Raw genomic sequence first — 9,657 nt, 5'->3', positions numbered from 1 at the left:
TCCATGCAATCCGTGCCCTCTCTAATACCCACCACCTGGTTCCCCCAACCAACGCCCCCCCCCACCACTTCAAACCCCTCAGATTGTTTTTCAGAGTCCATAGTCTCTCATGGTTCACCTCCCCTTCCAATCTGCCCCAACTCCCTTCTCCTCTCTAACTCCCCTTGTCCTCCATGCTATTTGTTATGCTCCACAAATAAGTGAAACCATATGATAATTGACTCTCTCTGCTTGACTTATTTCACTCAGCATAATCTCTTCCAGTCCCGTCCATGTTGCTACAAAAGTTGGGTATTCATCCTTTCTGATGGAGGCATAATACTCCATAGTGTATATAGACCACATCTTCCTTATCCATTCGTCCATTGAAGGGCATCTTGGTTCTTTCCACAGTTTGGTGACCGTGGCCATTGCTGCTATAAACATTGGTGGCCTCTTTGGAGAACAGTGTGGAGATTCCTCAAGAAATCATGAGTCTTTTTAAGCAGATAAAGTCTTGTTTTAAGTGAGACATTTTAACTTACTGAGAAAAAAAAAATCAATCATGTTTATTTTTTCCACCAATCTTTATGGTCTCTGTTTTATATAAAATCATAGATATTCTAGTAGGATTCTGAGTAGAGGGTATGGGAAATATAATATTTATCTTTCTTTTGAAATGGAAACAGCTGCATTAAGGGGAAAAAAACCCACAATGAGTGCATAACAGAAACAAAAAGGGAGTTTCTTAGAATTGCAAGTGTCTTAAAGTGGATATAGAGAACATGACTGCCATTGATACTGTTCAATGACTGAAGACAAATATATTCTCAGTTACTAATAAAGCATATATGTCAGATGCAAGAACTCCATTTTTAGAAGAAGTGAACTACTTTTTCTTTGCATTCTCCCCAGTTTCTCTGAAGAAGGGTGTCAGGAATGTTTAAATTCATAAGTAAACTCCCAGAGGGCAGTTATTTTCTTCAGTTTTGGTCCCTGCTGTATCCCCAGTGTTTGACACAGAGTAGGCCCTCAATAAGTGATAAATTAATTAATTAATTAAGATCTCAATTGATTAAACTCTGCCAATTGAATTTTACTTCTGATATCTCCTACATTTAAAATTTTCTACCAAAACCATTTATAAACTCTAGTAAAGTAGTTACAACTAGCATATTTTTCCATAGGTGACAATTTACAACAAATGTTCAGAAGCATTATTTCTAATTCCAGGTCAGCTTTAGCCATCTCAGTATTTGGTTTGCCCTCCGTGGGTTTTTCACTTTCTAAAATAATTCCTCAGTTACTACAGAGGAAGTTATTTAATATAAAAACAAGAGAGCCAAGCTTGAAAAATTTGAATGTTAAGGTCTTTCATGTTCAGAAAAGGATATAACTAATGTTGGAACCAACCCCAAAATTGATGAATAGATATAGAACTTACTTGGTTCTTCTTGTCTTGCTGCAAAAAAGAAATCAAATGAGTGAATGAGTGAAAGATTTCTGGATGAACAGCAGAGTTACTTCTAAAAATTTATGCTAGAAGTTTTGAAATAAGAGAGACCACCAGATGCTTAGAATCAGTTCAATATGATTTGAGAATGAATATCTTCACATTGTTTTGCTAATGCCCCTTTTAATTTGGATGCCTTTTTGGAAAGAAAGGTTAAGAGATGGGAGATGCTATTTCTGGTTTCTCCCTGCTAATTCAAACTCTTCATCAACTAGAGAGATTTTTAGGTTACTGACACTTTGTTTTCTTCTTACTATTTCTCTCTTCCCATCACTTCTTTGGAATGATTGTATTGGTTTATCATGAGCATTGCTATGATTCTTGTTTTGCTAATTGCTGTTCATTATGTTAATTTTAGAATTAAAATTAGGGCTGGGTGACTGTATTTCTCACCATTTGACTGGGAGGGAGGCACTGCTGGAACTTTAGAGCCTGGATTTGAATCCCAATTTCTGCTGCTTATATTGTGGCATCATGAGCAAGTTACCTAGTCTCACTCTTTTATTCTCTTTGTAATAGGAATAACAATCCCTATCTGATACAATGTATATGCATATATAAAGTGCTGAGTACAGTGCCTTGTATATTGAATAAATACTAATATAAAAATAAAAATATAAAAATTAAAATTAAATAAAAACTGAATAAATATTATGTATTATTATAGTACCACATTAAGTACACGTTAGTTTCGATTATAGCCTCTAAATGGACCTTGATAGTTGAAAATGGAACAAACTACTGGAAATAGGAATAGAGAAACAAGAAGTTAGAAGGTGAGAAATGCTGAAAATATTAATAAACTAGAGTCAGAAATATAAATCTTAAGTCTTGGTGCATTCATACTAAAGCAGAGCACAAAATGGCATCTAGATTCCATAAAAAACCAATGTTAACAATATAATTGAGAGAAACATGGAACTTACTCAGATTTCTCAGGTCTTGCTTTAATAGAAAAGACAAACAAATTAGTGTGGTTGTCTGATGAAACAGAAACACATTTTCACTGATGTCATTCCAGTATGAGTATCACACTCTGAACAATAATGAAAAGGATGATTAAGCAGAGATCACTTTGCCTTGGGAATGTTCTGGAAGAATCCAGAGCTAGTGATGGAACTCACTTATCCTTTTTCTTTCTAGATCCCTGATTTTGTGGAGTCAGGAAATGTGTCATATCCCAACCTATTTTAGTTGAGCTACTTTCCTGGTCCTCCTTTGTCATTTTACTTTTCCATTCTGCACTGATAATCTTTTTTTTTTTTTCTTTAAAGATTTATTTATTTGACAGAGATCACTAGCAGGCAGAGAGGCAGGCAGGCAGCGAGAAGAGGACAAAGGCTCCCCAATGAGCAGAGATCCCGACATGGGACTCGATCCCAGGACCCTGGGAACATGACCTGAGCTGAAGGCAGAGGCTTTAACCCACTGAGCCACCTAGGCACCCCTGAACCGATAATCTTAATCTTTGGGGTCCTCACCAAGATTCCTTACTTAATTTGCCCAGCCTGTCACTCCCTTCAGTAAGAGAGGTTTTATTTTCTCGTCATCGAATCCCACACTTAGCATGGCCTCTGCAAGAGCAGGCATTTAACAAATGTTTACTGAATCAAGGAAAAAAATCACCCTACTGTATGTAGCCAGCATCAGAATGCTCCTCCTTTCCCTCTGTTTTCTTCAAGCACCCATTAAGAAGATTTTGAGCCTTATAGGTGAAACAGGTATGGGGTATATGAAGGCATGCAGAGATCTCTGCTACAAGATGCATGAGGGTGAGCAAAAGAGATTGCTGGGAGAGTGATGAACATATGACATTCTGTGCCTAAGTCCTGGAAAATTTTTAGTTGTAAGATTTTGAAAACTTGATCAGTCTAGGAAAATGAGTTCAAAGTTATAAGGAGTGTTTTTTTTTAAAAATAATCTAGCAAGAAGTGAAATAATAATATACTTTGGGGGCAGCTTAATACACTTGGGGCAGCTTTCTTGGTTCTAGAGAATCACTAGAAAGAGCCAGGTGTGACAAAACAAAGCAGAGATGAGGTGACAAAGTAAGATTTGAAAAGGAAGTATCTGATACACTATGACTCTGAGAAGTCAAACTACATCTTAAGCAATAGGGTGGGTTTCTATATTTTTTGCTTTAACTTGTGTGTGTCTTTTTTAAAATATTGATACATAAATTGTTATTCAATTCTCTGAAATACTTATTCTCTATTATTATGTGTCATCTTTTATTATTAGTTTGTATCAGGAAATACCATTTTTCATCTGACTTGTTTCCATTCAACTAGGACTGGAGATCTTTTTCAATTAAAATATACAGACACATAGAGTTAGTTCATTTTAAACTACTGTATATTATTCTATTTTATGAGTTTAAATATGTTAATTTATTTCTGATTTTTGAATGTCACAATAAACATCTTTGTACATGACATTTTATGTACAAATGTAAGACTTTACTCTTGTGTTTATACCCAGAAGTAAATTCAAGATTTTATTTATTTGAGAGGGAGGGAGTGCGGTGTTGGGAGGATGGGGTGGACAGAAGGAGAGAGAGTCTTGAACAGACTCCACACTGAACACAGAACCTGACCTGGGGCTGGATCTCAAAATCCTGAGATCATGACCTGAGTGGAAAACCAGAGTCTGATGCTCAACAAACTGTACCACCCAGGTGCCGTTTTACCACATGTCTTAATAAATATTTGATCTTGTCAAGCTTTAAAATTTTTACCGATATATGTGGAGAAAAGGAGTATTTCATTTTTATGTTGTATTTTTTATTATTAATGAGGCTTGAAAACTTATGTTTATTAGACATTCAGTTTCCCTATTTTGTGAACTGTTTATTCTTATCCTTAAATCATTTATTTTTCTTACTAATTGTGAAATTTTATTTATATTCTTAATGCTAATAACATTGATAGTTATGCACACTGCAAATATTTTCTCTCAATCTGACTGCCTCTTATCTTTTAACATTATTTGTAGTGTATTTGGTCAATAAAAATTTTGAATTTTATTAGTCAACATTTATGTTACCTGTTTTCTCAGTATTTTTTTAATTTTTCTTTTAAGATTTTATTTATTTATTTGTCAGAGAGAGAGAGAGAGTGCAAGAGTGAGCACAGGCAGACAGAGTGGCAGGCAGAGACAGAGAAGCAGGCTCTCTGCTGAGCAAGGAGCCTGATGGGACTCGATCCCAGGATGCTGGGATCATGACCTGAGCTGAAGGCAGTGGCTTAACCAACTGAGCCACCCAGGCATCCCATGTTTTCTCAGTATTTTAAAAGAAAGCCCCCTTATCTGACTCATAAGTCTACTCTCCTATATAAGGTTCTGTCTCTGGGTTCTTGATTTTATCACACTGATTTTTTCCCAACTTCTGCTGCTTATTTTTTTTTAATATTTTATTTGTTTGATAGAGAGAACACAAATAGGCGGAGCAGCAGGCAGAGAGAGAGGAGGTAGAAGGCTCCCTGCTGAACAGAGCTCCATCCCAGGACCCTGGGATCATGACCTGAGCCAAAGGCAGAGGCTTAACCCACTGAGCCACCCAGGTGCCCCTGCTACTCATTTTTAAATCAGGTATTTTGCTATTGAGTTGGTGAGTTCCATATGTATAACATATGGGATATATGTATAAAATGACTCCTTATCAAGTAGGGCATTTTGCAGCTATTTTTTTTTCAATTCCATAGATTGCCTTTTCATTTTGCAGTTCATATTTTTTTTTCTATACAGTAGCCTTAGTTTGGTGTAGTTCCATCTTATTATTTTGTTCGATGTTAAGGAGTTATTCCCTTTAGCTTTTCTTAAGAATTTTACAGTTTTCAGTCTTGACCATTTTGAGTTTATTTTTGTGAGTGGAATAAGATAGGAGTCTAATTTCATTCTTTTGCAAGTGAATATTTTTTCCCCAGCATCGTTTATTGAAGATACTATCCTTTTCCCATGGAATATTCTTGGGTCTGCTGTCAAATGTTACTTGACTGTCTATGAATGGGTTTATTTCTGGGCTCTCAGTTCTATTCCATTGGTCTCTGTGTCTGTTTAATGTCACTAACATACTATTTTGATTACTATAGCTTTGTAATAGCCTAGATGTGATGTGATGCCACCAGCTTTGTTCTTGTTCCTTGGGATGACTGGTTATTCAGAGTCTTTTTGGTACCACAAAAATTTTAGAATTGTGTTTTCTGTTTCTACGAACAATGGAAATTTGATAGGAATTCCAAATCTCCAGATGGCTCTGGGTAGTACAGACTTTTAACAGTATTAATTCTTCCAATCCATGGAATATCTTTCTATTTATTTGTGTCTTCTTCATTTTTTTTTAAAGATTGTATTTATTTGAGAAAGAGGGAGAGAGCACAAGTGGGGGGATGGCAGAGGAACTGAGAGAAGCAGACTCTTTAATGAGCAGGGAACCTGACCCAGGGCTAGATCCCAGGACCCTGAGATCATGACCTGAGCCAAAGGTGGACGCTTGAGCCACCCAGGCACCCCTATTTTTGTCTTCAAGTTTCTTCATGACTTCTGTACTTTTCAGTGTTCAGATCTTTCACATTCTTGGTTAAATTTATTTCTAAGTATTTCATTGTTTTTGATGCTATTGTTAATGGGATTTCTTCATTTTTTTTTCAGATGTTTCATTGCTAGTGTATAGAAATGCAATTGATTTTTTGTGTGTATTTTGTGTCCAGCAATTACTGAATTGGTTAGTTCTAACATATTTTGGTAGAATCTTTAAAGATTTGTGTATATAAAATTATATCACATGCATGCAGAGAGCGCAGAGAGAGCTTTGTTTCTTCCTTTCCAATCTGAATGCCTTTAATTTCTTCTCCTTAACTAACTTCTCTGGACAAGACTTCAAGTACTATATTGACTAGGACGATGAAAGTGGGCACCCTTGCCTTGTCTCTGATATTAAGGAAAAGCTTTCAACTTTTGCTATAGAGTGTGATGTTTGCTGTGGGTTCTTTATATATGGGCTTTATTATATTGAGGTATATTTCTTCTACATCTAATTTGTTGAGATTTTTTATCATGAAAAGATAGTGAATTTTGTCAGATGCTTTTTTTACATATATTGATATGATCATATGATTTTTATCTTCTGTTCTACTAATGCGATGTAGCACTTTTTTGATTTGCATGTATTGAGCCATCCAGGCATAAATCTCACTTTATCATTGTGTATGATCATGTAAATGTGATATTTATACTAGTATTTTGTTTAGACTTTTTTGCATCTTTATTCCTCAGGACTATTGGTTTGTAATTTTCTTTATTGTAATGTCTTTATTTGTCTTTATCATAAGGTTAATGTTGGCCTCATAAAATTTGTAAGTGTTCCTCCACTTCATTTTTTGGGGAAGAGCTTGGCAGAGACTAGTGTCACTTCTTTCTACGTGTTTGAGGTAATTCACCGGTAAAACTGTCTGCTGTTGGGCATTTTGTTGTTGTTGTTGTTGGGAGGTTTTGATTATTACTATAATTTCCTTACACATTACTGGTCAGTTCAAATTTTATTATTTCCTGATTCAGTCCTGGTAAGTTGTTCGTTCCTGGTAATTTATCCTTCTCTTCTAGGTTATCCAGCTGGTAGCATATAAGTGTTCATAGTAGTCTTATGCTCTTCTGTGTTTCCATAGGTTTTACTAGTAAAAGGGGCGCCTGGGTGGTTCAGCGGGTCAAAGCCTCTGCCTTCAGCTCAGGTCATGATCCCAGGGTCCTGGGATCAAGCCCTACATTGGGCTCTCTGCTCAGTGGGGAGCCTGCTTCCTCCTCTCTCTCTGCCTGCCTCTCTGCCTACTTGTGATCTCTCTGTAAAATAAATTAATTAATTAAATCTTTTAAAAAATTTTTCAATTGTAATGGCATTTGTTTCATTTCTGATTTTGGTTGAGTCTTCTCTCTTTTTCACTTATTCAAACAGTTTTTCAGTTTTGTTTATTTCTTCCCAAAACCAGTTCTTTGTTTCATTGATCTTTTCTGGTCTCTATTTCATTTATTTATGATCTGATCTTTGTTATTTCTTTCCTTCTGCTAAATCTGGCTTAGTTTGTTTTTTTGCAATCCCTTGAGGTATAAAGTTAGGTTGTTTGTAGGCCAATTTCTTAATACAGGTGTTTTTCATTATAAAACTTCCCCCTGAGAACTGCTTTTGCTATTTCTCGTAAGTTTTCGTATGTTATATTTCCACTATTTGTTTCGAGAAATTTTTTAATTTGCTTTTTGATTTCTTCTGTGACCCATTGGTTGTTCAGTAGCCTGTAGTTTAGTGTCTGCACATTTGTGAATTTTCTTTTTCTTTTTTTTAAATTTTCTATTTTTTATAAACTTATAATATATTTTTATCCCCAGGGGTACAGGTCTGTGAATCGCCAGATTTACATACTAAACAGCACTCACCAAAGCACATACCCTCCCCAATGTCCATAACCCAAACCCTCTTCTCCCAACCCCCTCCCCCTAGCAACCCGCAGTTTGTTTTGTGAGATTAAGAGTAATTTATGGTTTGTCTCCCTCCCAATCCCATCTTGTTTCATTTATTCTTCTCCTACCCCCTTAAGCCCCCATGTTGCATCACCACTTCCTCATATCAGGGAGATCATATGACAGTTGTCTTTCTCTGCTTGACTTATTTCGCTAAGCATGATACGCTCTAGTTCCATCCATGTTGTCGCAAATGACAAGATTTCATTCTTTTGATGGCTGCATAGTATTCCATTGTGTATATATACCAATTCTTCTTGATCCATTCATCTGTTGATGGACATCTAGGTTCTTTCCATAGTTTGGCTATTGTGGACATTGTTGCTATAAACATTCGGGTGCACGTGCCCCTTCGGATAACTACGTTTGTATCTTTAGGGTAAATACCCAGTAGTGCAATTGCTGGGTCTTGGGCAGTTCTATTTTCAACATTTTGAGGAACCTCCATGCTGTTTTCCACAGTGGTTGCACCAGCTTGCATTCCCATCAACAGTGTAGGAGGGTTCCCCTTTCTCCGCATTCTCGCCAGCATCTGTCATTTCCTGACTTGTTAATTTTAGCCATTCTGACTGGTGTGAGGTGATATCTCATTGTGGTTTTGATTTGTATTTCCCTGATGCCGAGTGATATGGAGCACTTTTTCATGTGTCTGTTGGCCATCTGGATGTCTTCTCTGCAGAAATGTCTGTTTGTGTCCTCTGCCCATTTCTTGATTGGACTATTTGTTCTTTGCTAAGTTCTTTATAGATATTGGACACTAGCCCTTTATCTGATATATCGTTTGCAAATATCTTCTCCCATTCTGTCAGTTGTCTTTTGGTTTTGTTACCTGTTTCCTTTGCTGTGCAAAAGCTTTTGATCTTGATGAAATCCCAATAGTTCATTTTTGCCCTTGCTTCCCTTGCCTTTGGCGATGTTCCTAGGAAGATGTTGCTGCGGGTGAGGTCGAAGAGGTTGCTGCCTGTGTTCTCCTCAAGGATTTTGATGGATTCCTTTCTCACATTGAGGTCCTTCATCCATTTTGAGTCTATTTTCATGTGTGGTATAAGGAAATGGTCCAATTTCATTTTTCTGCATGCGGCTGTCCAATTTTCCCAACACCATTTATTGAAGAGAATGTCTTTTTTCCATTGGACATTTTTTCCTGCTTTGTCGAAGATTAGTTGACCATACAGTTGAGGGTCTATTTCTGGGCTATTCTGTTCCATTATCTATGTGTCTGTTTTTGTGCCAGTACCATGCTGTCTTGATGATGACAGCTTTGTAATAGAGCTTGAGGTCCGGAACTGTGATGCCACCAACTTTGGCTTTCTTTTTCAATATTGCTTTGGCTATTCGAGGTCTTTTCTGGTTACAAATAAATTTCAGGATTATTTGTTCCATTTCTTTGAAAAAGATGGATGGTACTTTGATAGGAATTGCATTAAAGTACTCATGAAAGACATTGAGGAAGACACAAAGAAATGGAAAAATGTTCCATGCTCCTGGATTGGAAGAATAAATATTGTAAAAATGTCTATGCTACCTAAAGCAATCTACACATTTAATGCAATTCTTTTTCTCTTAGTTTGACTTCTAGTTTCATAGCATTGTGATTGGAAAAAGTATTTCCTATGATTTCAATCTTTTGTATTTGCTAAGCCTTATGTTTTGACCTA

Source organism: Neovison vison, chromosome 1 (assembly GCF_020171115.1).
Source record: "Neovison vison isolate M4711 chromosome 1, ASM_NN_V1, whole genome shotgun sequence".
In the NCBI taxonomy this organism is placed as follows: domain Eukaryota; kingdom Metazoa; phylum Chordata; class Mammalia; order Carnivora; family Mustelidae; genus Neogale; species Neogale vison.
This window is presented reverse-complemented; position numbering follows the sequence as displayed.